Consider the following 6,000-nt stretch of genomic DNA (forward strand, 5'->3'; position numbering starts at 1 on the left):
TGACCTCACACCCCTTTTCTCACTCTTTCAAGCTTGGAACCCATTTTCTCTTAAGAACCGCCAAGATATCCCCTTAAATCATCAAAACAAGTAAGCATTCATCCCTAGATCCTTGATACAACTTATTAGCAAGACTTATCTTTGAGTGTGATCCATAAAAACATCCATTTCGGATGACCTTCAAGAGTGTACGGCCGCACACGCTATGTGTGGCCACACACACTTCTTTTGGGCATAAAATGATCTTAAACACCCATTCTAGCGTTGTACCGGCCAAAACATCACCCTAGATCATTCCCTGGCATTGGAAAGCACATTCTTAGGGAGTATGCAGCCGCACACATCACCTGGCCGCACACACTTCATATGAGCCACACACTTCCCTTAGATGAATCACATGTGATTCCAACACTTGATTCAAGTGTTTCCTAGTCCCTAAGGGAGTTACTTGCATATAATGGCTTATAAACACTATATGTAAGGCTATATATGTCTTTATATGTCATTTAGGACTCGTTGTGTTCCGGTAATTCATTCATGGAACTTCTCGTCCTTACGCGAATCTACCTTCGAAACATCCTCCAAAGTGAGTTCATACCCTACGCTTTTATAAGTTTTTATAACGTTTTAAGGGGGGGAATACAAGCCAAGCATAAAAGTTTTCACAACTTAAAAACTGATGCAATTACAATGGTTTTACGTTAAACATTTAGGTTCTTTATCCCTTTTGTAAAATGCGGAGCATAAGGGACATTTTCTAAACATAATTGCATAGTTTTCAGAACAGTACATGAACACAACTTACCAGTCAAACTATAATAGGTATAGTTTGGGGATTTCATTACCGGTTTTACATAATCAAACTCCATGCAAAGTCAAACATATAAACTATGACAGATTTAGTTTATTCATACAGATAACAAGAGTATCTTACTAAATAATTACTTTGTGTATAATTATTTATACTCTACAACGTATACAACGATTTCGAACTTGAGAACAACCGAACAACACGTAAACTAGTTGATACAGGATTTTGAGACTTATCTTTGTTATGCCCTTCGGGGTACCACTAAATCCTCTCCGTTAGTATAACCAGAGTAAGCTGGAGGGAGAGCGTGGAATTTGTGAATAGATCTATTCGGGACCGACAATCCCACACCTGAACTGTTAACTACAGTTAGGCGGGCACGCCTGGGGTGACAAATTTTGTAACCGTACGACGCCTGAAGAAACGTCAAAGAGGTCATCAGTCACATTAGTATGGTTATACGAACCCACAATAGTATAAACTAACCTTTGTTTACGGGATTTCTTTCTTCCATAGTTTTATTTTAATTAATAAAATTACCTATCTACTTACTAGAGGGTATTCCAGGGATACAATCTTTAGTTTTATTTGTAATAAAACTACTATACATACTGGTGGTATCCAGGGTTTTCAAACAGATCTTAGAGTACATACTGGTGGTAGCCAGGGTTTTCAAACAGAACATACATTACGTACTGGGGGTAGCCAGGGTTTTCAAACAGAACATACATTACTTACTGGTGGTAGCCAGGGTTTTCAAACAGAACATACATTAATTACTGGTGGTAGCCAGGGTTTCCAAACAGAACATACATTACATATTGGTGGTAGCCAGGGTTTTCAAACGAACATATCTTTATGCAATGATAAACAAACATGGTAGAAAATATTGGATTTTCTTGGAAAGCATGCATACATATCTCATAACTTGATAGCAATGATAAACAAACATGGTAGAACATATCTTTATGTCCAAGCATCCCAAACGAGTCAAAACGCAAACAAGATATACCGCCACCCAACACGGTGGTTAGTGGTGGAAGCCACCACCTCATAGTGGTGGATATGAGCTTCTTTTGATTATACTAGCACCAATTACAATTTACAACACAATCCAAATAACACACATACGCACACTAATAAAAAACACACACACACACATATAAATAAAATACACACACAAAGCCACCCTTGTGGTGGCCGGCAGTAGTAGATGGTGGCAGCCACCACCTCACGGTGGTGGTGGTGGCCCTCTTGTGAAATCCGACCAAGATAACCACACACATGGCACACACTAACAGTAGAACACACACCCACACGTCTTCTGCTCATAAACGGAACCCAGCCACCCAACTGGTGGCGTATGGCAATGGTGGTGACTCGGAGTGGCGGGCAGCAGCAGCGGCTATCGACAACAACAAAACTCCACAACTGCACTGAGCGGCGGTGACCATGGAGCATCAACAAAAGGGGACGGAGAAGATAAAGGTTCTCGGTCTCCGACCGGGATGATGATAGTGATGTCCGCGACCACCCTTCAGGGCGGAAACCACGACCGGAGATGACGACAACACCCAATCCTTTGGCGGATGTGGCACAGCGGCATCACACTGCCACAGACGAAGAAGAAATGGCGAAGGGGGTGAGGCGTTTCACTGGAGAGAAGAACGGTGGCTCTACCACGGGTTCGTCGGTCCCTATGGTTCACAGCTTCGATGACAACGGGCAGCGGCGGTAATGCACGACTCAAATGGAAGCTCACGACGTCAATTTAGAGGTGGCGATGACAGCTAACAGTTGGAGGGGTGATATGGTGGTGGCATCGGAGAATATTGGAGAGCAGTTGGCAGCTTGGACGATCTGATGGCATAAGGTGGCGGCTGCAAGTTAACCAAAAATCTTCTAAGTGTTTCCCAACTCACTAAAGAGAACAATGTCTCTATGGAATTTTGGGCTAATCATTGTCGTGTTAAGAATTTGCAGGGCAAATCCCTCCTCAGAGGCCATGTTGACAATGGTCTCTATCGATTGGAGCTTCCATCAAATAAATCTCACTCTAACATGGCTCTCTCCTGTGTGCGCATGTCAATGACCGGCTGGCATAATCGGCCTGCTCACCCTCATGAAGCCATTTTAAGGCGTTTAGTTTCTAGTTTTCAACTTCCTGTTTCCACCACTTCTTTGTCTTCTGTTTGTGAACCATGCCAATTAGGCAAATGTCATAGATTCCATTTGTCTAGTACTAACGCTTCATGCTCCAAACCATTTGAATTAATGTACTCTGATGTATGGGTCCATCTCCATCTTTATCAATAAATGGCAATAAATATTTTCTTTTATTTGTTGATGACTTCATAAAGTTTGTTTGGATCTAATTTCTTCCCTCTAAATCTCAAGTTCTATCAACATTTCTCCAATTCCACAAAATGATCAAAACCCAATTTGATTCTGAAATCAAAAACTTACAATCTGACTAGGGAGGTGAATTTAGAAATGCCTCTACCTATCTTCAAAACTGTGGCATTAATCATCGTATCACTTGTCCTCAAACTTCAGCCCAAAACGGCGTTGTCGAACGTCGAAATCGTGTTATTGTTGAAAAAGGGCTATCCTTACTTGCACACTCAAGCCTTCCTCAAGAATATTGGGAACATGCTTTACAAAACTACCACATATGTCCATAATCGCACCATCACCCCCACCCTTCACTACAACTCTCCTTACTTCAAACTCTATCATAAAAATTAAAACAACTGACTGTGCCTTCCTATGAACCTTTGGTTGTCTATATTTTCCCTATCTAAGACCCTACAACTCTCATAAAATGGACTTTCGTTCTCTACCCTGTGTTTTATTAGGCTACAGCACATCACATAAAGGATACATATGTCTTCATTGCCCTAGTTCACGATCTATATCTCATGACATGTTGTATTTAACGAGGATATTTTTCCATTTGCTACTCCTTCCATAATTCGTGACCCACCCAACTCTCCCACCTCGACAACAGAAACCTCGTTTAATTCGCTTCTTGAACAAGCACAATTGCTTCAATACCCACCTTCTGAGCTAACTCAAAATCCTTCCGATTCCTCGACTTCAACATCATTCTCCACCCCTTCACCATCACCCTCTATTCCCAATACTCCCTCTCATCAGCGTCCCGCAATCAGCTCTCAAGCTAAACACACTCCTCCAACCATCTTTCGACCTGCCACTAATACCCAACATCAAATGGTTACATGTGCTCATACAAATTCCCTAAAACCAAAAGCCTTTCTCTCAACCGTCTCAAATCCACCCACTACTGAACCTCATAATCTTTCTCAAGCCCTTCAAAATACTTATTGGTTAAATGCAATGAAAAATGAACATGATGCCTTAATTCACAATAAGACATGGACCCTAGTTTCTCGTCCAACTAATGCTAACATTCTTGGTTGTAAATGGCTTTTCAGAATCAAGAGACATTCAGATGGCTCGATTGCAAGGTACAAAGTGAGACTCATAGCTAAGGGAGTCGGCCAAAAAGAGGGTGTCGATTACTTTGAAACATTTAGTCCAATCATCAAACCTACTACCATTCGGTTGGTTATATCTATTGCTTTATCTAAAAGTTGGACCATTCGACAGTTGGATATCAATAATGCCTTATTAAACGGGGTCTTAACAGCAGGTGTTTACATGGAGCAACCCAGTGGTTTCCAACACCCATCTCATCCCACTGCAGTATTCAAACTCCACAAAGTGTTATATGGACTAAAACAGGCTCCTAGAGCCTGGTTTAATTGCCTCAAGCATCACCTTGTCACCCATGGTTTTCGAGCTTGTCATTCGGATACCTCCCTTTTTGTTCATACTTATACTTCTGATGCTGCTGTCATCCACATATTGGTATATGTTGATGACTTTATTATCACAGGAAATAACCCATAAGTTATCCATGACCTTAATTAAACATTTGCATTAAAAGATCTTGGTATTCTCACATATTTCATTGGCGTCCACATTACAAAATTAGCTTCTGGTCTACACCTTTCTCAACACCAATATATTAAGGATATCCTAACCTGTACCAAGATGCTAGACTCCAAGCCCAATACCACACCAGTTGATCCTTCTACCCCATTTCAACTTCATGGTGATCCTTTTCTTGAACCTAAACTATACAGACAAACTGTCGGGTCACTCCAATATGCAACCATAACTCGTCCCGACATTACCTTTGCTGTTAACCGGGTTTGCCAGTTCATGCACGCACCCACTATTCTTCACTAGCAAGCTGTCAAGTGTATCTTAAGGTATCTCAATGGAACTCTACACCATGGTCTACACTTTCACCCTGACAAGGCACCCTCATTATTAGCTTATTCTGATTATGGACGGATGTCTGACAAAGATGATAGTAGATCACATATGGGTTTGCCGTTTTTCATGGCTCGAACTTAATTAGTTGGACCTCTTGCAAGCAACGAGTTGTAGCTAGATCAAGTACAGAGGCAGAATACAGGGTTTTGGCATATACTGCAGCAGAATTATTATGGATCCAACATCTTCTCTGTGATCTTCATGCCACTCTCCCTAAGCCCCCTATCATTCTCTGTGATAATGTAGGTGCTTCCTTCATGTGCAAAAATCGTGTAATCAACTCTAGATCCAAACACATAGCTTTGGACTTTCCCTTTGTTCGAGAACAGGTTGATAGTGGCAATCTTCAAGTCTGAGTCTCTTTTGTTGACCAGCTAGCAAACATATTCACTAAACCTTTGGCAAAAGAATGCATTGCTACAATCAGATCCAAGCTTCAAGTTTCCCCTCCACTTGAGCTTGCCGGGGGTAATAACCAACAATATACTCGGTCAAAGAGAATGAGTCTTGGAGTCGTAGTCCTAATCTTTAGCTGATATATTCATGTGTATATATTGTTTCCTTATTGTGTGGATATATATTAGGCGGTCTCTGTTTCTCTTGTAAAAATACATGTACATCTCTTATTCACGGTATATAAAAAAGTTCATTTTCAATACTAAATTCCATATTTGAAAACAACAAAAATCGAATCAAGCCCATAAAAATCTTCAAAGAAATCAAAAACCCATCCGAGAAATTTGATCATGAAGGTATTACGTTAGCACTAATCAAAACCCCATTCAGATTTGTATTTACAACTGAAACTCGCACCCATAGAC

The sequence above is a fragment of the Lactuca sativa genome, chromosome 6, assembly GCF_002870075.4.
Source record: "Lactuca sativa cultivar Salinas chromosome 6, Lsat_Salinas_v11, whole genome shotgun sequence".
NCBI lineage: Eukaryota > Viridiplantae > Streptophyta > Magnoliopsida > Asterales > Asteraceae > Lactuca > Lactuca sativa.